Raw genomic sequence first — 24,256 nt, forward strand, 5'->3', positions numbered from 1 at the left:
TTGCGGTCATTTTAACTTAAGTCATAGGGCTGGATTTTCGGTTTTGCCGTTTTCGGGGCAAAAACGGAGGCAGGGCGGGAAAGTTACTGGCCGGGAATAGATTGCACTCTCATGAGAAATTTTTGCCATCTGGTCCCTGCGTCAGGGTGCGCAGTGCGAAGGGAGGCGTTGTACTACTTTTGCGGTGCAAAAGTGGGAACCTCGCCAACTAAAGTTCTGGGCCGGGAGCGCTCTGAGAGAGGCCTTGAGTGGGGGGGTGGGTATGGAAACTAAATAACACAAAAACATTCCCAAAACATTGCCCACACCGCAACTCAAATTGCTAAAAAAAAATAAACACTTACACTGACCTTTTCTGCACTTTACCTACCTTAGCACCGTGGGCATGGTTGGACCGCTCTGGTTTAGCTGGCAGTCATCGTGGGGCGCACGGGTCGGGTGTGAGTTAGCACCGGTGTCGCAATGAGCGGCATTGCACACCCGGTGTGGCTCTTCCCAGCGGTGCTGCTCAGCGCCGCCGCGAAACCTGACCTGAAGCTCCCGACGGGGCGCAGGAGACCTCGCCGCCCCATTTCACGCCGCTCCGGGGTGTGACCCGCAGCACAAAGTCCCGAAAATCCAGCCTTAGTTTCTCCGATTTAAGCTTACTCCAGAGGAAAAAGCCGTAAGATTTTCAAACATTTCATATCTGTATACTAATAAGCGGTGACCATTGTTCACTGCAAAAACCTTAAAATTGAAATTAAATTCTCAGCAAAAACTTGCTCCAATTTTGCCACAGCAGTGAACACTTCCACTTCTGCCTTTTAAGTGACTAACAGCTCCACTCGTCCAAACAGCTATTAGTGGGCTGGAATTGCCCCTTCCATTAAGACCTGTTATGGCGGCGACGCAGCGGAGTGGAATGGCCGGCGATTTTTCGTGGAATGACCACCATTTTGAAAATTCTGTTCCCGCTCCCCCCACTACCGCTCAGCTGCTGCCGATCCGTCTTAAGTGTGTCATCAGAGATCACGCTGTCGATGTATCCCCCCCGAACGTGAAATTCCACGTTGAAAATGTTGCTGCCGTCGTTCAGTGCCACCAACAGCTTTTTCTGCTGGTGCACTACGCTTGCAGTGCTTGTAAAACGGCGGTGCGGCTGCCATTAAAGGGGAGAGTGCACTGCTGCGGCCGCCATCTTAATTTTTTTTGTTGGCTGATTGCTATGTCGAGCCAACAATTATGCCCCCGGGTTCAGCCCCAACAGGCAGCCTGGCACCCCCTCAGCTGGCCCGACCGAAACCCTCCCTGGTTGCCCAGTGGACCTAACTTAAAGAATCGCAGAGCTCACAGCGGCTCTCCCCGTGATGACGTCATCCGCGCTACGCTGATGAGTGACAGCGGCGGACACTCCACCCACCCCTCTACTTACCGAACTTCCGCTCACTGCCGCACTTCCGCCCCCATTATGAATGACTTCCAGGCCGCTCGATTAAAAAAAAGCCAGAATGTAATTTCGCACAAGAGGCCACCACATCTACGGTTGCGGTAAAAACAGTTGAAACACGGTGGGTGCGCTGCATTTTCAGTGGGGGAAGGCGGGGAAATTTTGGCCCCCTACTGTTTTGTACCATTCTTGAAGGTATTAGCCAAAATGTGCACTAGGAATGTATTTTTGTTTTAAATATTGTTCTACTAGTTTCTTACTGCTCATGTGTATTAACTTACTTGTAAGTAAATCTAACTGTGTTTCAGACTCAATGCAATGGCCTGACAATGAGGTATTTAATGCATTTAAAGACAGGAGAACATGGTGGCCATCTCATAAACTCTGGTGCGTTATAATGGTTGGTCCTGTGGCATGCTATCCCACGCACAGCATGTGTTAAAGATGTAGGTTTTGGATTGCTTGTGGAAAGTGTGAGCACAAGTTGAAAAGTGATGCTAGAAAGTCTGAACTGTAACACTCCTGCGTGATAAATGTGGAAAACATTTTTTTTTGCGAAAAGGCCTTCAATTTTTAAAAAAAGTTGCTTGCCCTGGATCACAGACAATCCGCACTATAATGGGCTCCTGTCAACTTATTAAACCTGAGGGAGGATACTAACCACTGGCAGAACTTCCAACATGTGAAATTTCTCCTTGATCTGCCCCAGCAAGCTAATGCAACTCCAGATCATCAATTAAACATCGCAGTCTAAATCATTCAAGCTAGATCAGTTACATGTCCCATCAATACATCAACCATCACATTCCATTAAGAATTTGATCATCCTTACAACCCTCCTTCACCTTCAACAAGATCTTCTTGTACGTACTACTTTGTAGAAAAGAAGATTGGTTAAAGTCTTTTTTTTTTTACTTCATATTCTCTGGTTCTCAAATCATAATTTAAGTTCAATAACCTGCACTGAAATGCTAAAAGGCACAAAAACAAAAATGAAATCAGCATCCAATTGTGCTAAGTAAACGAAAATAAATTTGGATCTAGTTGTATGTTTGATTTGTTTCTTCCTTTGCAGAGGATTCGGGCTGGATTTTTGACTGGCTTGCGCCTCCACTAGCGCCTCGGAGGGGCAGTAAAGGGTGTCTAAATGCTTACCGCCGGGCGGCCAGCCAAAGACTTACTGCCCCGTAGTTTCGTTCAGATCATGACGGCAATCGTCCATTAGCGCCTGGTTGAAAAATTAGGTGCTGACGCCGCATTTAACGTCCGCCCCAAGTGACGCCTGAAAAACCAGGCAGTCCCACGGTCGAGTAGACACTATTTGCCATGTGTTTAAATTGAGGGTGGAAGATCCTAAATCAGAGATCACACTTACTGCAACGTTTGCACACCGCTCACTGCGTGAAGCTCAGACTTTAAAAGCGGTAGATTTATCTGCCATTACAGTGTCCTCACAACTTCAGTAAAATAATTTAATGGGGGTATTACTAGTCCGCCAGCGTATCCTGCTCCATGCTAATTGCTAGGTGGCGCAAGATAGAAGGGCTCTTGGCCATGACGGCGCACGGATGAGGAGAGGCCGAAGACGTCTGGGGAGAAGGCCTTACTCCTCACAGGTTTACAGGCAGCAACGCTCATACCTCCAGTTCTCTGAGGAGCAGTGTGTGAGAAGGCTGTGCTTCCGAAAGGAAATGCTGACAGAGATATGCCATCTCCTACAGGCAGACCTGTAGCCCTACAGTGGCAACAGGACTGCGCTGCCCGTCGCAGTGAAGGAGACTGTGACACTGGTCTTCTATGCCTCCGGCTCCTTCCAGGCTGCAGCAGGAGACATATGCAGCATCTCTCAATATGCTGCACATCGCTGCATTTGCCATATCACAAAGGTTCTCTACGCCCGCAGAATCGATTTTCCCAATGAGCAGAGAGAGCCAGAATGAGCGAGCATGTGGGTTTGGCAGGATTGCGGGCTTTCCGGGGGTTCAAGGAGCCATTGACTGCACACACCATTACACAACGCAGAGATATTCAGAAACCGAAAGGGATACCACTCCTTAAACGTGCAGCTGGTGTGCAACCACATGCAGCGCATCCTCACAGTGAATGCCCGCTCTCCAGGGAGCACACATGAGGCTTTCATCTCGCGTGAGAGCACTGTCTCATGATGGCTGTGGCCACCATGGGAACGGCACGGCTGGTTGCTCTGGGACAAAGGATACGGTCTAGCCATGTGGCTCATGACCCACCTCCGCAACCCCACCACAAAAGCGGAGCAGCGCTACAATGAGAGCCATGCAGCCACCCGCAACATAATCGAACAGGGTTGCCTGGACCGCTCTGGAGGCAGCCTTCAATACTCCCCTCAACAGGTTTCGTAATTCATTGTGGTCTGCTGCATGCTACACAACTTGGCCATCATGAGGGGCCAGGCATTGCCAGCTCCACTTCAGGAGGAGGACAATGATGAACAGGAGGCTGGCGAGGCCCCAAATGGCCAGCCACACCATCCACGTGGGAGGCAGTGTGGAGATGCTGCCGGACCAAGAGCCGCACGTCGATAACTCATCATGGATCAGTTCTCTTGAATGGAGGAAGCTGAGGGATGAAACTAATACTGTCTACGCTATGTGCCATCATAATGGCACATCTCTGGTGAAGTTTACAATGATACGCAAGACTCCAATGGAAAATGGTCAAAATAACATTTTACTGAAACAAACACCACCACCCCCAAAAACCAACCAAAATACAACGTCCTGTTGCAACGCACTCAACCACAGCAATATACTTTAATTATTTACAGGCCTGATTAACAATTTTCAGTGCATGTCCGCAACGTGGTCCTGGTCCTTATACAGACTTGGCCTGACCTTTACCCCCACCCCCACGCTTACTGCTCCTCCTCAGTGAGGCCTCAGTGCCTACAGTAAGGCTGCTTGATGGCTGCTGTGTGTGTGGGTCAGCGGAAACGTTACTAGGATACCCTCAAAGCCTCCCTGATAAAGTCCGACATCCCCACTGACACCTGGGATCCCTGGCCAAAGACCGCTCTAAGTGGAGGAAGTGCATCTGAGAGGGCGCTGAACTCCGAGTCTCGTCGCCGAGAACATGCAGAAATCAAGCGCAGACAGTGGAAAGAGCGTGCGGCAAACCAGACTCCCCGCCCACCCTTTCCTTCAACCACTGTCTGTCCCACCTGTGACAGAGACTGTGGTTCTCGTATTGGACTGTACAGCCACCTAAGAACTCATGCTAAGAGTGGAAGCAAGTCTTCCTCGATTCCGAGGGACTGCCTATGATGATGATGATGTGTGGGCCAGACAATACAGGCAGCCTACGAGGATGCCCTGGACCAATTCTGGGCGTGGAAGGCACAGCTCCAGACTCCTCCGCCTCAGCATCGGGCAGCAGTCTGTGATGGCTCGGGTGTGGACTGTGTTAGGTGCAGTGGTGGGAGCTGGAATGCAGTCATCTTGAGGACGGACACCACCTTCTATTTCCAGGGAACCACTGCCACTCACACACGGCTGAGCCTCAACATATGGAGCACGAGATGTGACGACAACTTGCTGGCCTGCTTCGGTACCGTCACTTCCCTGTTGGACTGTGGGGAACACAGAGAGAATGGCAGCAGTCAATGATCACATGGCATCACCTAGCAGTTGTGAGGCTGGAGCCCATTTGCCTCTGTGAGCGGCCAAGGATGGGCTCGCTAGAGTCCTGAGAAGCACGGGCAATGCTTGAGTTGGCTTCCGCCACACTCAGAGCAAGTGCGTCGATGCTCTACAGGACCCTACCCAATGCACCAATGAGGTCGCAGTGCATTTTCGTGTTGTCCCTGGACAGAGCCACCAAGTCCAGGTCTATGTCTGCCTGTCTCTGAGCAAGACTATTGTGCCGGCTCGCTCTACGGGTAGCTGGCCTCTGACCTTCCCCTCTCGGTCGGCGTTACTGTAGACCAATTGGGGCCAGGAGCTTCAGACTCATCAAAGCCCTCAAGGGAGACGTCGTCCCCCGATGTTGTGTCCCCATTTGGTGAGACTGATGGGATCTTCCGCTCAGGGAGCACACTGTCGTCCCCTCCCTTGTCATCTCCCTCTATTCCCATAAGTCGATGGCTCATGGGAAGGCTGCTGAGCTTCTGGCTGGTCATCTGTAAGCACAAAGCAACAGACGTGTGGTTAACAGCAGGGAAGGGGGCAGGCTGGTAAGAGGAAGGTAGCATTGGACATCTATATGCAAAGGGGCTAGGCCACTTGATATTAGCAGTCAAGGAACACACATCAATCGCAAAAGCAATTTACGTATCATCACTACCCGTCGGGGGCTCGGCATCGCCGCCGTCCACTGTGCGAACTGGGGTGCCCATGAGGGCCGACACTCGCTGCTCCACTTCGGTGAGGTCTTGCAGATCAGGCTCTCTGCCCCCCGTCTGCTGCTGCTCCCGCCGATTATGCGATAACTTGGCCTATAAGAAGAGCAAGAAGGGTTGAGTAAGTGTACAGCTCCTCTTGTGCCACCTGTGCCTTCCATAGTAGAATAGCTGCTACTGTCTGGAAGTGCAAATGTGTTCATTATAATCTGCGTGGCTGTGGACTGAGCATGTGGAAAGACTGGGAGGAGGTGAGAGCTAGGTTGCATTGCAGCTCAGGGTCACATTTGGGCAAAGCATATCAACAGTGGAAGGGGAGTGCGAGGAGGAGTGACAATGATTAGGGGACAAGAGGGTCCGTGCCGCCTGAATGCGCAGGGCATGGCTGGTGACCCGAGCCTCCAGCTTTCAGGTGGCTTCAACAACCCACACCACGGCCTGGAACACATAGAGAAGGGGCAGTTCCGTCAAAGACTTTACATTGTGTGAGACAGTGATCTCTGCAACCATGGCAGGGATCCATTAATGTAAAGGGTACTCACCCTGACGACCCTCGCGAGGTCACTAAACTTCTTGCGGCATTGGGTGGCAGTTCTAGCCACCGTGTCTGCCGCTGATAGCTCCAGTGCTATCGCCCTCCAAATTCTCCTGAAGATCCTTGGGGACAGGCCTCCTTCCTCCCATGAGATGCAGTGCAGTCCACCCTCTCTCAATGCCTGAACTAGGCTGCCGTCCCTCTTGCTGCACTGTGTCTCCCACTCTGAGCGAAGTGGGCCGGTGGATCTGCACATACGCAAACTAAATCAGCGCCTGGGCCCAGGAAGCTTCCAGTGTGTCTGCGCATGTGCAAAGTGTAGAGCATTTTTTGCGCTGTGGATTTCAGCTGGGGCGGTCAAGCATAGGTGTGCAACGCCTGATTTAGCACCCCCAATCACTGAACCTCAGTTTCGGCTGAATCTTACGGACGGAAGCACAAACGTTTTTACAGGCGCTATCAGGACCTTCCCGCTGTGATTAAAGCCCTGAAATCACCAAACCCAAAAATCCAGCCCTTCATGTTTAAGGTCTCCACACGGACACTTGTTAAGTCAGAGATGATACCCATCAGCAAGTGGCTCCACCAGAAACCCTGAAACTGGTTCCAGTCTTGACCAGCTGTCAAAATCCAGTACTGGTCCAGTACACAAGAATACCCCAGCCAACAGAATCAACACACAGGACCACAGTGCTAATCTAAGTGATATTGGGTGAAACTGTTCCAACCACTTTGGTCACTGAATCACCCCAAGCTGTACAGAGTGACCTGGACTATAGGTTGCTGGGAGAGGAAAAGGAAAATATACAATCATCCGTACAAGTAGATTCCTTTATAATTGGGTACTTCTCTCAAAAGTTAGCATTTCTTCCAACAGCTAGTTAACACTCTCAAATGCTAGTGCTCTTAATTTAGCTTGAACTTCATATTTTGAGTTACATTCCAGTTTTGTACCATATATAGTTTTGGTACTAGAAATATTACAGAATGAATATTTTAATGCGCAGTGACTTAAAGAGGACTGTTTTTACTAGCTGAGCCCAAAATAATCTATGAAATTCGTTGTTCATTATGGTTTATATTCTCTGTGCATTATTAATGTGCATTTTATGGTTATAATCCTACTTCGAAATCCGGAGTTCTACTGTGTACATACGGACAAATGTTATACAGGTCCAACATGGCTTTGGGATATGCTCCAATATAAAATACAACAGAATTCGTACGTAAAGGCAAGTCCTCATGGGACTAAACAAAAACTCATAACTGCTGGGATTGAGTTGGCCAAACGTTGATATGCCAAGACACAAAAACTATTGCTTTTCTCACCAGAATTCATTGAAATAACATTCAGCTGTTGAAACAGAAAAGGAACAGGAAATAAATTTCATTAAAGCTGTCAGAGATTTCAGGAAGGACATAAAGATTTGATCAGATGATCAATTTATACAAAGCTTGTCAAAAGGTTCAGATGGTTTATGTTGTCATGAAGGATTTGAAACTGGAAATGTGCTGGTAAAAATATACGGAACAACTGAACAGAAGTGTTTGAATGACAAGAGTTCATGCTTTCAAACATTACTTCATAACTTAACTCATCATTGCATGAAACTTAAGTTATCCCAAAGCCAAAAACAGCAAAATTCTTCAGCAATTAATGTCATCGGTAATCAACATCATGAGCTGCTGCTAAATCAGGATATCATACACTGTATATCACACCAAATATTCGTATTTATAACTGCATATTTTATTGTGTAAAGGGTCATACTTCATTTCAAATATTATCAAGAGCCAACATAATTTAAAAAGGACAGGATCCTTTTTGGCTAAATAGTTTATAATTCCCTCCTTAAACCTCTCCAACTCTCCTCATTTACGACGCACCTTAAAACCGACCTCCCTGTCCTACTATCGCCTGAAAGGGCTTGGTGTCAAACTCTGTTGATAATGCTCCTGTGAAGCGTTTTACTACATTAAAGATGCTATATAAATGTAAATTGTTGGTATACAATAAAATTTGATCTAAAACACTATTTTTGGCTCAACATAATTAGATATTAATTTACTAACATATGGTTAGGAAAAGTTGTCACAGGCCACAATCCTGATACAAGAGTCTGTGGCTCATTGTACAGGTTCAACCTCCAAAATCCAGAGTTCCAGAATCCAGAATGTTCCAGAATCTGGACACTGGGACGATCCGTGGCGAGGTCGTCCGGAAACCGGAAAATGTTCCGATATCCGGACTCCCCCTGCCTCGCGAACCGACTTCGCCCCGGCCCGACTTCGCCACGACTTCTCCCCGCCCCGAATTCGCAGGGCCCGATCTCGCCCCGGCCCCCTCCCTCCCCTGCGCCTCGGCTGCCCAACCCTACCTACCCCGGGCCAGACAAGGAACTCCTCCACGGCGATCAGGTCCTCGGCGGCAGGGCCCCGCTTGAACATCTCCACGGAGGCAGGGCCCCGCGCAAACATCTCCACGTCGACGAGCAACCCCCTCTCCCCCCTCCTTTCTGACGTTCCGAAATTCGGAATGGCCTCGGTCCCGAGGGTTCCGGATTCGGGACGCTGCACCTGTACAAAAACTGTACTAAACAGGTAACTGCTTTAGATGTTCTTAAAATGCAGATAAAGGAAAATAAATTCTGATGTAATCAAGTGGGAACAGAGGGTGTTGGACCCTTGACAGAGGAACCATTCATATATAATACCACTGGCTTGCTTAGAACCAAACAATTTATTGCAAACATTTTTAAAAAGCACTTCAATATAAAATGTGATATTGCTGCTGAATACTGAGATTGCTTTTCACCCTGCCCCAGTATGCTGTCTGACAATCTGTTTCTGGCCTCCTCGGGTTGTTGACTCCTAACTTCAAGTAAATCAAAGCAATAAATTTATCAATTGTCAGATTCAAAGTGCATACACTTTGAAGCTCTATCTCTGAAGTTTCAATCTTATGGAAGGCTTCAAAGGCGGCCTTCCTTTGACCAGAATCATGTACTCAACAACAGGTAATTCCCAGATTGGAGATGGTTTTCCACAAATTTTGAAAGAGGCTGCAATCCGTAGAAGGTATTTTTAGTAACGATGGACCCAAGTTTGCTCTCCCCGCTTAGAATGGCGCACTTTGTAGAAGAAAAACCGCGCCTAAAACTTACCTCGGTATTCTCCCCGCTGCTGGAACATTGCAGGCCCTTGGCGTCATGCAGCACAAGCAATGGGGGGGGGGGGGGCGGAGCCAGATCCCAGCGCTGAAAACATTGCTGGGACCTCTGCACATGTGCGCTAGAGTGCGCGCGCATGTGCAGTAGCTTCTCGCCCCCACAATCTCTGCAGGCTGTGTGGGAGGGGCCCAAAGCATGCCGCCCATAGCCCGAGCCGAATGGGCTTTCTCATCGGCTTTCCCTGCCGCGTCAGCCTCCGCCTCCCCACCCCCATCCCCGTCCTGACGGCTAACCTTACTCTTTTGATTTGATTTCTCTTTTCTTCAACTAGCTGGATACGACTTGCTTAAAGCTTTGTTGTGCCTTTGTGAATCATCTTTTATCAATGTTCCGGTCATAATCAGCATACTCCCATGTGTCAGCTGGGATGCCACATTTTTAAGATCGGTCTTTTGGCAAACCATATATCTTTTGAACTGACCACAATGAAGGCAGTTACCGAGCTTCGAATCATTGTAGAATATCTTCTTGGGTTGTCTCGTACCAGGCATTGGGACCAGGTGACCAGCCCTGAGCTGGGCCTGTGTCATCATTTCCCCTATGCCGCGTTCAGCATTCCCCCCACACTTACCAATGCCGCGTTGAGTCTTGTCTCCCGGTGTGCGTCTTACCACCCCAGGCCTGGCTGAATGGGCTCCCTCATCGGGGGCCAGCTGCTAGTGTTTTTCTGCAATAAAGCTTTGCTGAAGGTAGGACTTCTATTTTTTATTTGTTTATTTATTGATTGATTATGTGGTCCTAAATTCTTGTTTGATTTACATTCAAGTTTACTCTTCATCTGCTTTCAAAAGGAATTCTGTAAAATAGTTTGGCTGAAATTCTTATTTACAGGACTTGCTAGAATGTATTTGCTAGTTTACCAATCCATTTTTAATCTAGTTGTTTAGTGTTTTGTAAGTCTTGGTGCTAGGTGCAGGTCCCCTCAGCTTCCTTGTATTTTTTATTTGTTTTTGGTGCTTTAAATGTACTTACCTGCGCTGATTTCTTAGCTCACCGCAAGGTTTTTCTGTGCGGCCACAAACGCTGGCCTAAGTTAGTTTGGAGTAACTTTTAGCTGTCTAAACTTGCTTAAATGGCCAAAACAGGCGTAAGTGGCTGGTAATGCCCCCTTTTGAAAAAAAACTAAACTTAAAAAAAAAACTAACTAACTCACTTACACTGGAGCAAATTAAATGGGCAGAATTGAGATTTTTAAGATACTCCAAAAAAATCTAGTTGCTCCAAAAAAAACGGAGCAACTCCTGGGAAATTTGGGCCCTGTATGTGTGACGTTAAGGTAAAACAAAAACAGATACATTTTCTAAAGTCTTGCTTGGATGTAGAAAAGCTATTTACTTGTTGGTGAGCTAACAGTTTAAAAGACAATGTTTAGATGATATAAAATGTCAGCCTCTGATTTCACCCCACACCAAACCGCATCCATTCAGGAAAGTTGCACACTGCATGATCAAAAAGAACTGAATCGAGATAGTCAGAACTCATTTAAATTGCATTTTTAGCATCCTCGACAACGTGCATTTATACAGCATCTTTAATGTAGTAAGACGTCCCAAGGTGTTTCACAGGGGTGTAATCAAACAAAATATAACACCAAGTCACATAAAGAGAGATTCGAACAATTGATCAAAAACATGGTCAAAGAAGTAGGTTTTAAGGAGCAACAAGGTCAAGAGGCGGAGAGGTTTTAGGAGGAAATTCCAGAGCTTAGGGCCTCGGTGGCTGAAGGCAAAGCTGCCAATGATGGGGCGATGAAAATTAGGGATGCACGAGGCCAGAATTGGAGGAACGCACAGATATCGGAGGGTTGTAGGGCTGGAGGATAAGAGAGATAATTAATGTTAAACTGAACAAAAGTTGTGACCAAAATTAACAAACATAATTCTCTTGCAGACCGTCAATTGTGCTTTCTCTGACCCCGGATTTCAGAGATGAAAATGTGAGGCTTCAAAACAGTATACTGAGGCACATCTGCCTCATCCAGATCCCAATCACCAATGGTGAAGCTTTTTACAAAACTGATGACCTCTATTTACAAAATTTGTTTCACTTAAGGATGCTTACGCTCTTATTGTTGTGTATGGAGAAAGAGTCAGACTGAACACTGTGAGCTCAAAGTAAAGTGTGACCGTAGTCTTTTATTGCAGGTCTCCAGAGTGCCTCTCCAACCTGTGAAGCCTCCTTAAATACCTGTAGTCCCATGGGATTATGGAATCCCTTGGGACTCCAGGGGATGAGCCCTCTGGTGGCGGTACAGAGTAAATACAAGTCCACATATATAACAACACCCACCCCACCCCCCTGCCCAAAAGTCAATCGTGTAACTATTTACAATGTAAGTCGATCTGGGGCCCTTCTTGCCCTGGTTGATTGTCTCGGTGTGAAAGCTGGTGTTGTTGAATCATTTGTTGGGCCCTCGCTAGGCTGCTGTGCAACTGGCCTTGCTGGGCTGCCTAGTGTGTTGGGCCTTGCAGGGCTGCTGTGGATGATGGGTTCTGCTTCGTGGTCAACCGTGGTGCCGGTTGCCACTGGTGTGTATGTTGGGGGATCAGGTGCAGCAGGTAATCAGGAAGGCGAATGGAATGTTGGCCTTCATTGCGAGAGGGATGGAGTACAAAAGCAGGGAGGTCCTGCTGCAACTGTACAGGGTATTGGTGAGGCCGCACCTGGAGTACTGCGTTTTGGTCACCTTACTTAAGGAAGGATATACTAGCTTTGGAGGGGGTACAGAGACAATTCACCAGGCTGATTCCGGAGATGAGGGGGTTACCTTATGATGATAGATTGAGTAGACTGGGTCTTTACTCGTTGGCGTTCAGAAGGATGAGGGGTGATCTTATAAAAACATTTAAAATAATGAAAGGGATAGACAAGATAGAGGCAGAGATGTTGTTTCCACTGGTCGGGGAGACTAGAACTAGGGGGCACAGCCTCAAAATACGGGGGAGCCAATTTAAAACCGAGTTGAGAAGGAATTTCTTCTCCCAGAGGGTTGTGAATCTGTGGAATTCTCTGCCCAAGGAAGCAGTTGAGGCGAGCTCACTGAATGTATTCAAATCACAAATAGATAGATTTTTAACCAATAAGGGAATTAAGGGCTATGGGGAGCAGGCGGGTAAGTGGAGCTGAGTCCATGGCTAGATCAGCCATGATCTTTTTGAATGGCGGAGCAGGCTCGAGGGGCTAGATGGTCTACTCCTGTTCCTAATTCTTATGTTCTAAAAAAGGTAGGGTCCAAGATGGGTTGCTCAGGATAGTCCGGGAATCTGAGTTTTATTTGGTCCAGGTGTTTCTGGTGAATGAGTCCATTTGAAGGTTTGACCTGAAACATCCTGCTCCCCTCTTTGGGCACGACAGTGCCGGGAAGCCACTTGGGACCTTGTCCATAATTTAATACAAATACAGGATCATTGATTTCAATCGCGCGTGACACATATCCGCTATCATGGTATGCACTTTGTTGAAGCCGCCTGCTCTCTACCTATTCATGTAGATCAGGGTGAACTAACGAGACTCTTGTCTTAAGTGCTCTTTTCATGAGCAGTTCAGCAGGTGGGATCCCAATGAGTGGTGGGGTCTCATGCGGTAGCTAAGCAGGACTTGGGATAGGCGAGTCTGCAGTGAGCCTTCAGTTACACTCTTCAAGCCTTGCTTGATGGTTTGCACTGCTCTCTCTGCCTGACCATTGGACGCTGGTTTAATCACGGCAGAGGTGACATGTTTGATCCCGTTACGGGTCATGAATTCTTTGAACTCAGCACTGGTAAAACATGGCCCGTTGTCGCTCACCAGGATATCTGGTAAGCCGTGAGTGGCAAACATGGCCCGCAGGCTTTCAGTAGTGGCAGCGGACGTGCTAGCCGGCATTATCTCACATTCATTCCACGCGTCTACAACCACAAGGAACATTTTACCCAAGAACAGGCCTCATAGTCAACATGTACCTGATACCACGGTTTGGAGAGCCAAGATCATAAACTTAGTGGCACCTCCCTGGGTACATTGAGTAACTGCAAGCATGTATTACAACTGTGAACGCAGGACTCCAAATCCGCATCGATACCGGGCCACTACACGTGAGATCTGGCTATCGCTTTCATCATTACGATGCCTGGGTGGGTACTGTGGAGGTCATTGATGAAGGTGTCTCTGACCTTCATGGGAACCAATATGCGATTGCCCCACAGAAGGCAGTCTGCCTGTAAAGACATTTCATCTTTGCGCCGCTGGAACAGCTTTATCTCTTCCTGCATTGCCACTGGGACACTGGACCAGCTCCCGTGAAGCACACAGCTTTTGACTGGAGATAATAAGGGGTCCTGGCTTGTCCAGGTTTTGATCTGCCGGGCAGTGACGGGTGATTGCTCACTCTCAAATGCTTCCATAACCATGGCTAGATCTGCAGGCTGCGCCATTTCCACCCCCGTGGTGGGCAATGGCAGCCTACTGAGAGCATCGGCACAGTTTCTGTGCCTGGCCTGTGGCGGATGGCGTAGTTGTATGTGGCCAACGTGAGCGCCCATCTCTGGATGCAGGCCGATGCGTTAGTATTTATCCCTTTACTCTCGGAAAACAGGGATATAAGTGGCTTATGGTCAGTTTCCAATTCGAGTTTTAGCTCAAACAGTTTTTGATGCATTTTCTTCACCCCATAGACGCATTTTCTTCACCCCATAGACACACGCTAACGTTTCTTTTTCAATAATGCTGTAGGCTCTCTTAGCCTTAGACAGACGCCTGGATGCATAAGCAACCGGTTGCAGTTTCCCGAAATGATTAGCTTGTTGCAATACACACCCGACGCCATATGACAACGCATCACATGCTAGTACCAAACGCTTACATGGATCATACAACACAAGCAATTTGTTTGAGCATAACAATTTTCTCGCATTTTCTTGGCTTTTGCCTCAAACCCATTCGCCCCCTTTTCATAGTACGACATGTAGTGGTTCTAGCAGCGTGCTGAGACCCGGTAAGAAATTATCAAAGTAATTAAAGATTCCAGAAACGACTGCAGCTCCGTCACTTTCTGTGGCCACGGTGCGTTCTCGATCGTTTCCGTCTTCGCGTTGGTGGGCCTGATGCCATCCGCCGCAATCCTCCTTCCCAAGAACTCCACTTCAGGTGCCTTGAAAACGCACTTTGAGCGTTTTAACCTGAGCCCCACGCGGTTGCGTCGACTAAGAACCTCCTCCAGGTTCTGCAGGTTCTCGACTGTGTTCCCACCTGTGACCAAGATGTCGTCCTGGAAGACCACGGTGTGCGGGCCGACTTCAGTAAACTTTCCATGTTTCTCTGGAATATCGGCGCTGCTGATCGGATTCCAAACGAGCATCTGTGATGAACAAAAAGGCCTTTGTGCATGTTGATGCAGGCGAGGGCCTTCGATGATTCCTCCAGTTCCTGCGTCATGTAGGCTGAAGTCAAATCCAGCTTCGTGAATGTCTTTCCTCCCGCCAGCGTTGCAAAAAGGTCATCGGTCTTTGGTAGTGGGTATTGGTCCTGCAGGGAGAAACGATTGATAGTTACTTTGTAATCGCCACAGATTCTGACGGTGCTGTCTCCCTTGAGGACTGGCGCACTCACTGAACTCAAATCGGCGAAATTATGCCCTCTCTTTGCAGCCAGTCTAGCTCAATCTCTACTCTTTCTCTTATCATGTATGGTACTGCTGTCGCCTTGTGATGGATGGGTCGCGCCCCCGGAATTAGGTGGATTTGCACTTTTGCTCCTTGGAATTTCCCGGTGCCTGGTTCGAACAGCGAAGGAAATTTGTTTAAGACCTGGGCACATGAAGTGTCGTCAGCGGGCGATAGCGCTCGGACGTCGTCCAAGTTCCAGCGTATTTTTCCCAGCCAGCTCCTGCCGAGCAGCGTGGGACCATCGCCCGGTACCACCCAGAAAGGTAGCTTGTGCACCGCTCCATCGTAGGAGATCTTTACGGTAGCACTGCCAATTACAGGAATCAGTTCTTTAGTGTAAGTTCTTAGTTTCGTGCGAACTGGAGTTAAGACTGGCCTTGAGGCCTTGTTGCACCACAACCTTTTGAAAGTCTTTTTGCCCATGATGGACTGGCTCGCGCCCGTGTCCAGCTCCATTGAAACCGGGAGTCCATTTAGTTCAACATTCAGCATTATCGGGGGACAATTCGTGGTGAATGTGTCCATCCCACGTACCTCTATCTCCTCTTTCTGATGCTCTGGTTTGTCATGATTCTCTGTGGATCTGTCTGCCTCTGCAACATGGTGGTTTGCAGGTTTAACAGGCTTTGCAGCTCGCCTGCACACTCGGTGGAGATGTCCCATTGTTCCACAGCCCTTGCAAACATACTCTTTGAATCGGCATGAATGAAAATGAAGATCACCCCCGCAGTGCCAACAAGGTGTTAATGGCCTTGAACCACCCTTGATGGTGGACTCAGTCATCTGCGGACGTGCAGCTGCAGGTATGTGTGACCTGCCCTGTACATTACGATTCAAAAACATCACTTTGTTCACAGTACTTGCAGCAGCACTTGTGTGCTGTGAGATTTGCTTCATATTGTCACTGGTGGCAATGAATGCCTGGGCTATCGCTATGGCCTTACTCAAGGTTGGGGTCTCTACAGTCAAAAGCTTGCGAAGTATGGTTTCGTGGCTAATGCCAAGTACGAAAAAGTCTCTGAGCATGTGCTTCAAATGTCCTTCAAATTCACAATGTCCTGCAAGGCGCCTTAGCTCGGCGACATAACTCGCCACTTCCTGGCCTTCAAACCTTTTTGTAGGTGTAGAACCGCTTTCCTTCGGGTTCAAATGCTCTCGGACCAGTGCACACAAATCATCGGACGATTTCTCCATGGGTTTCGCTGGAGTGAGCAGATTCTTCATGAAGCCATACGTTGGTGCCCCACAGACGGTGAGGAGGATCGCCCTTCGTTTGACAGCGCTCTCTTCCCCATTGAGCTCATTGGCCACGAAGTATTGGTCGAGTCGCTCCACAAAAGTTTCCCAATCTGCCTCCGAAAATTTCTCCAGGATGCCCATTGTTCTCTGCATCTTTGGGTTCGCTATCTGTATCTCGTCGCCAGTTGTTGTGTATGGAGAAAGAGTCAGACCGAACACTGTGAGCTCAAAGTAAAGTGTGACCGTAGTTTTTTATTGCAGGTTTCCAGAGTGCCTCTCCAACCTGTGAAGCCTCCTTAAATACCAGTGCTCCTAAGGGATTATGGGATCCCTTGGGACTCCAGGGGATGAGCCCTCTGATGACGGTACAGAGTAAATACAAGTCCACATACATAACACTTATTATATCACAAGTTAACCAAACTGTGCAACAGCAGATTTTAGTAATGTACAGTACAATTCCTGTATTTAATGTATGTACCATTCAGATTCAGTTTGCATTAAGTGAACAGCTTTGGGCTTTCACAGCCATACCTCAATTTTAATTTTCTGGGCAAGTTTTTAATTTCTCTGCAAGTGCCATTTTCCAATAGACTTTAAAAATCTAATTACATATTTCAGTTCTACTGATTGATTGGAGATATCAACTAGTGCCAGCTAGTGGTAGTTAAAATGTGACCAAATGTTTGCTTTTGTTAACACTGAAAGGAAACAGTAGTTCACTCTTGATACAAAAGCATTTGGTAATCGTTTAAACTTACCAAAAAAAAGTTTTAAAAATGTGTTCTTGATTTGGAAAGACAGTCGAACACAGAAATCCTGTTACACAAGAGGAAACACAGCCCTGCATTTTGGACTGAGAGAATCCTACTGATGGATGCTGTAAAATTGTGCTCATTATTCATCTTCCTTCAGCTGACAGCTGTGGGAAAATATGAACTTCAAGCCCGAAACTCTTGACAGAAATGGATGCCTTCGAGTAAAACATAAACTTAATGAAGGTAATCAAAGACACAAAAGAATTTTATAAGAGAGTTTAATCATGTTGTGAAATATGTAGTTTAAAAATATTTTTACTTTACTATGGCCCTGATATTGGTGGCCTTACCGCCCAATGCCGCCGGTCTCCCCTCTGTGCCAGTTTCTAAGTGCTGACGGCTAAGTAGCGTAAGTGATGTTCCGCCCGCCGAGCTACCAGATTGGTGTGGGCGGGAGTCGGCGGCAGCAGGGGGAAGGACCGCTGCGTGGTGGCTGGTCTAACCCCGACAGTTAGTATGAAGACCTGCAATAAAAGGTTAGTAATCACCTTTATTTTTTTACAGCGACTTACCTGGATGGGGTCCCCTGAAGGTGCTCCGGTGCTTTTTTTTCTTTGTAATGATTTTTATTTTCAGGTCTTCCACCCTCCCCTGGGCCTGACTCCATCCTTGGCGGCACTTGGGTGGCAAGAGCCTTTGCTGCCGAGATTGAGAGCTCCCACCCGTTGCTGTCCAGATTGACGCCGTAAGCCGTTATTTTGCCGCCGGGCGGTACTGCCACCACTTTTAGTGGAATCTTCCTGGCAAAGTACCGCCCGGTCTCTCGGCGGCCCTTTGGACGGCACTTGGGCAGGCCTTGGGTTTCACCAATTTCGGGCCCAAAGAGCCCTTAGCTTACAGGCTAAGGAGGAAAATATTGGATGAAAATTTGCAAGTATTTTCAGTGATTTGTTGGTGCTATTGTTCTTATTGGTGGACTTATTCGCGATTGATTTGCTCTTGCATAAAATGCTTAGTTCATAATTGGTTCATTTAGTTCTGATTTTTGATTGGTTAGTTTCAAAGCTATTGAATCATGCTTTACTAAATGGGAAAATAAGTGCAGTGAGACAAGACAATGTGATGCCTGAAGTGTGACACAGAGGAAATGCAGTGTGACAGGCAGGATGTATGTGCTAAAATGTAATTATATTTTGCGGTATTAATAGATTCAGAGTTCAAGCATTAATATATGTAAAGCAGAATAGCTTGAAAATGCACAAAGTTAATCACATTTTAATAGAGTGCAAAATGTTCTACGTGTGACACAAGAAGAGAAATGGGCTAGAGCTAGGGCTGCCTTCACCTCTTAAACCATACCCATGAGGATCTCGAACTCTCAGAAGAGGAGAGGGAGTGAAGAGGAACATCAGCCAATCTAACGGGAGCTGTCAAACAATTATTTTTCTTTTCCAGTGGTGTCAAACAAAGCTTCAAACCATTTCAATATGGAATCACAATCTAAATGATTCAAATTGGGTTTAAATGTTAAAATGCATTCAGAAAAGGCTAATATTTTCTTTTTGTTCGTATTGATTTGTCCAACCCTCACTAATAAATAAAACACCAATTCTTAGCAATAAAATGGAGAAAATGGAGGTGTGCACTCGTACACAGATTGCAGGCATTTGGCTCCCACAAGATGATGACTGTGTTCAGACTGCACTTCTCCTGGTAGAGTGGGGAATAAAAAATGAACGATCAGGTGCAGAGATAAAGTTCATGACTCCCTTCAGCACATCATCGTCAACCCAAATGTGATTCATGCCAGGAAAAGTGTGACAGAAGCCAAGGAAATTACATAATGGGAGATCTCCTGGCAATCATTATAAGATGCGGAGTAGCACACCTGCTCAACTATGGCAATTGAGCTCAGTCTAGTAATTTTAGCATCCATTAACATCTACTTTCTTAAGTTAACAGATTTTTTTAAATTACTAATTAAGCAACAGTATAATGGGGCTCAATTTTCCCCAATGCAGTTTTTTGCCGTATTTGAAGAGTTACGCCCGTTTATTTTGGGGCCCGATTACGCCAAAAAAAGACGTTAAAGTTTCTCATTATAATTTTTGAAATTGGCGCCGCGCAACCTGTCCTTTAGCTTTGGGGGGTGGAGCGTAAGGACTGTGCCGAAAAAAGGAGGCCCCCCTCCCTTCTGCAGATACGCGGAAAAAAATGATTTTCTATGTGACTGGTATGGGCGCACATGCCCAGTACACCTCCCAGTTTGCAGTCAGCCATTTTTAAAGAGCCAGTTGTGTGCGAGTACTTTTAATCTGAGTCAAAAAAATCGGAGCTGCTCAAGGACCAAGAATTTCTCTCAGGACGAAGTGGAGGCCCTGGTTACTGTAACTGAGGCCAGATGGCATGAGCTGGACACCAGCAGAGGTCAAATAAAAGTTTCACCAAAAATGAGAAGAAACGCTGGAACCAACTTTCACAAGATTATTGTTCAATGATGACCACCCCTAGGTCCGGAGGCCAGTACAAAAAGTGGCAGGACCTTGGTCAAGCAGTTAGTGTAAATTTACTGGATTTGCAATTGTAAATGTGACCATCTGTATGTCCCACCCAGCAGAAAGACACCCTCTCTTTAAAAAAAAAAAGTTATATTTTCATCTTTGCAGAGGAAGGTGGCCCGCAACAAAAGGAAAAGAACTCGAACAGGAGGAGGCCCGGCAAATCTGCACCCACTGACACCCGTGGAAGAGAGGGTCGCTGCTTTAATGGATCTTGCTCGGAGAAAAGCAACCACCACTGCACACGCTGGGACCATACTCGAGGGAGAGGTTAAGTTCTTCAAATTCCAGAGTCTGGCTTTGCTAAATGTTAAGTACTGCGCAGGCTAGCCATGCTTCGGTTCATGAAGATGTCTCCGTCAGCTACGCTTCGGTTGATGCAATGTGCATCGTGGTCCTTCAAATCAGTCTGCTGCCTGCACCGTGTGAACCTACTCGTGCCACCCTGCCCCTCCTCTGCTGCTAACAATTTGTCTGTTCTGTTATATTTTGCATAACTTGAAGCCAAGCCTGACACGGCTGAATCCGATGTTGAAGAAGATTCAGACGCAGACAAGCCTAAAGAGTAGAACATCTTCCAATCCGCCCTTCCAGACCAAGAGCATCGGGGTGAGGGGGAGGGGGAGGATCAAGCCCCCACTCTTGTACTCACTCTGCAGGAGGTGCCGGTGCCGCACATTGAGGTGCCAGCCCCTTTCCTGAGTGGTGCGACTGTTGGGACATTTCCTGGTTTCACACTGTCGGAGGCTGCAGGTCCCAGTGGGGTGCAGCGAGCCACATCCAGGGTGAGGAGGGGAAGGAGAGCTTGACAGCGCTCTTCCGAGATGCATAATGTAACAGATATGGTTCAGATGATGGCAATGAGTGGGGAGAGCATTGACCTTACGCGATCAATCCTGGACACCATCAGTGGGGTGGGTGATGAGGTATCGCAACTGTCGGGAGAAGTAACAACACTCTCACGAGAAATGGGCACATTAGGGACGGAATGTCGCAGGTAGCTGATACACTGTCGGTGAACATGAACGAGGGAATGTCGCAGGTAGTTGAGATGCTGGCGGGACACGAGGGAGGGAATGTTGGAGGTAGCTGCTGCAATAAGGGAACACGCCCAGATCCCGCGGCCATTGACGGAATCAACTGCCACTCCCACTCCAATGCCTAGACCAACCTCTGAAGAGGCCCAAGCCGGACCTTCCACATTACCGCCTGCCCACGCCTCCAAACAAGAAGTGTGCATCACCCAAGATGCTCGAAAGAATAAGCTTGGTACCAACCCGAGAAACGCTGTGCCACCGCCTGCGGGCAGGGGTGGAGTCAACAAGACCAAGCGCAGCGGGCGGTCTTAGAATAAGGTGGAGGAGAGATGGGTGCAGCCTTTCCTTGCTGCTGTTGTTGTTGTTGCTGTTCTTCTTATTGTTGTTACTGTTGTAACTGTTCTCAACTTTAAAGTTTTTTGTAAGTGATGTAAATTTACAAATTTAAAAGTTTGTAAGTGATCTTAACTGAATAGTTTGAAGTTTGATACAAGAATATTTATAGTATCTGTTCAGTACTATAATTCCCAGGCCTAGAACTGTTTTAAGGGTGGGGGGGGGGGGGGTGATTTGAAACCACCAAGGGCAAAACCACTTACACAGCAGACAACAGTGAACTGACCGACAATCTCAGGGGAGTATTGCAAGTAGCCTCCGGAATGGTCCAGGGATCGGAAACGCTGCTTTAAGATGCCAATAGTCCTCTCTATTATGCTGCGCGTCGCAATGTGCAACATGTTGTATTCCCGGGTTCTGTCCGGGTTGCCCATAGGGGCGTCATGAGCCAGGTGGCGACGCCGTACCATTTGTCCCCCAGCAGCCAGCTCTGCCCTTCTGGCTGCTGCTGAAACATGGCAGATATGGCGTGCTCACGTAGGATGAAAGCATCATGGGAGCTCCTAGGGCATCTCGCATCAACTGCCATGATGCGATGCATGTCGTCACAGACGAGCTGCACGTTCATGGAGTGGAAGCCTTTTCTGTTCCTGTACATCTCGGAATCGTCCAAAAGTGCTCGCAAGGCAATATGGGTACAATCAATGCAGCCATGTATCTTGAGGAAGCCAGCAATCCTGGAGAAGCCCACAGCCCTGACACGCATTGCCTGAGCGGCCATGGGGAACTTTATGTAGTCATTCCTCCAGGCATATAGTGCAACAGTCACCTGCCGAATGCAGATGTGTGTTGCATGTTGAGAAATAGTGCACAAATCCCCAGTTGTGGCCTGGAATGATCCAGATGCATAAAATGAAAGTGCAGCTGTAACCTTTACTTCAACTGACAAAGCAGTCCTCCTGACGCTTCTAGGGTGCAGGTCTGCTTTTATTAACTCATAGATCTCGGTTACAACTTATTTGCGGAAACGCAGCCTTCTCACGGAGTCTGCCTCACTCAGGTGCAGGTATGAACGTCTGTCTTGATATACCCGATGTGGGTAAGGCCTCCTGCCCATCATCCTACATGCTCTGAGGTTCCTCCAGTGATGCTGTCTAATCAATATTCTCCTTCGCAGCACCATCATGCAGAAGGCTTGCACAAGGTATGGCATTGTCAATATTGCCCCCATAATTAAATTGTAGCTTTGCAACAACCTCAAAACAGGACAAAGCACTCACACCTCTTTCCTCTCTCTCTCCAAGGTGGACGCCCTAATATGGATCACGCCCTTGTCTGCGAATGAGCAATAGGCTTGCTTACAACGGGAAGCGAGGCATTCCATGAAGACATTTGGGGCAACAGAGTGTAATGCAATTCTAGAATTTCTGATGTTTTTTCAAGTACCACCTTACCACCGAAAGTCTCCTCACCGGACTCGAGGGTCGGAGTGTCGGCCGGCAGAATCGCTCCCTCGCCTGGACACAGGGGCTCGGAGCTCAGCTTCCACCCGCTCCCCCCCCACCCGGACTTCTTTTGAAGCTGAGCCCCGAGGTCCTGTGTCCGGGCGAGGGAGCGATTCTGCCGGCCGACGCTCCGACCCTCGAGCCCGGTGAGGAGAGTTTCGGTGGTACTTTGAAAAAAATCAAAAATTGCATTACACTTTCAATTTCTCCCTTTTGACTTTCAAAAAATTAAGAGTTATGATGCATGTTCTCTGCCTTCTTCACTCCCTCCAAAACTTCGGCTAAAAACAGTGGCGTCTTTCTGCACCGATTTTGTAATGTGCCCAGAAGGTTTTTTAATAGTGGTCACGTACGCCATCGTAGAAAAAATGTAAGTTGGCCAAACTTGCTTAAATGTCAAAAACTGGCGCAGTCATCAGGTTACGTCTATGACGCAAAAAAATCGTAGCCTAAAAAAATCGTTTCCTAGTGAATTACGCTGGCGTAGAAATTTTGGGGAAACTTGGAGATTTCAAATTACTCCCAAAAAAACGGTGCACGCCAAAGAAGCATCGCAGATAATTGGGGAAAATTGAGCCCATGGATTTACAACCTCATCCCAATGTGATAGCTTGTTTGCTATCTTCTGCCAAGTGATCTTGTGAGCAAACTAAAGAGAACCGTTATCATTTAGAACTAACGTTTTCTGGATATGTTTATGAATAGATGCCTAATGCGAAAACAAAATTTAACCAAGGTGATAAACTAATGAGAAAATTCACCAAAAGATAAATGTCTTAATATCTGAACAGGGATTTTGTTATTTATTTCTTAAATTAATTCCATATGAAGTTGACTTCATGTCCTATTCATATGAAATCTCCCACACCAAACTAAAACCCAAACTAAAAATTAAAGTTCAAGGGGCCCGAAATTGGTGGAGGACCCTGCCCGCCCAAATGCCACCCAAAGAACCGCCGATGGCCACAGAGGTACCTGATGGTACTTTGGGCGGGATATTCATCGGGAAGGTCCTTCAAAGGGTGGCAGGTGGCAAATGAGGGACTTACGCCTCCGATCTGGGGAGCAGCTGGTGGGAGCTCTCATTCTCGGCAGCAAAGGTGAGGATGGAGGGTCGAAGATCTGCTAAGAAAAATCATCAGGAAAAAAAAAACCATCGGAAGACCTTCAGGAGACCCCATTGAGGTAAGTCGCTGTGGAAAAAAAAATGTTTACTAACCTTTTTTTCAGGATCTTCATGTCATGTATTCTACTTGGTTACTGCTTATACTATTACAAGGTGTGCCACCAGGGGGCACCTCAGTGGGAGACTTGTAAATTACCTGTATAGATGTACCTGGCCTAGTATAAAAGGCAGGCCACCAGGTGTGATCCTCATTCTGGAGTTATCAGTAAAGAATTAAGGTCACTACAGTTCAGGTAACACACTGCCTCATGCAGTCATTATCAGAGCATCTAAAGACAACAATTGGCGACGAGATTACGGACCTTCACGCGAAAATGGCTACCCTTGGTACGTGCAGCAGTTCGCCGATGGTAATGATTGGGACGCCTTTGTGGAGAGGCTCAACCATTTCTTCACAGCAAACGACCTGGCAGGCAACAATCCGGCCAC

General features: G+C 47.4%; 1 protein-coding gene across 2 annotated transcripts in view; it reads right to left on the reverse strand.

Moving 5' to 3' along the window:
• The window catches only part of nudcd1 (NudC domain containing 1), a 177,620-nt gene that overhangs the window by 48,966 nt on the left and 104,398 nt on the right, over positions 1-24,256 (reverse strand). The gene's annotated exons all lie outside the window — the stretch shown is intronic.

The sequence above is a fragment of the Pristiophorus japonicus genome, chromosome 1 (genome assembly GCF_044704955.1).
Source record: "Pristiophorus japonicus isolate sPriJap1 chromosome 1, sPriJap1.hap1, whole genome shotgun sequence".
Lineage (NCBI taxonomy): Eukaryota > Metazoa > Chordata > Chondrichthyes > Pristiophoridae > Pristiophorus > Pristiophorus japonicus.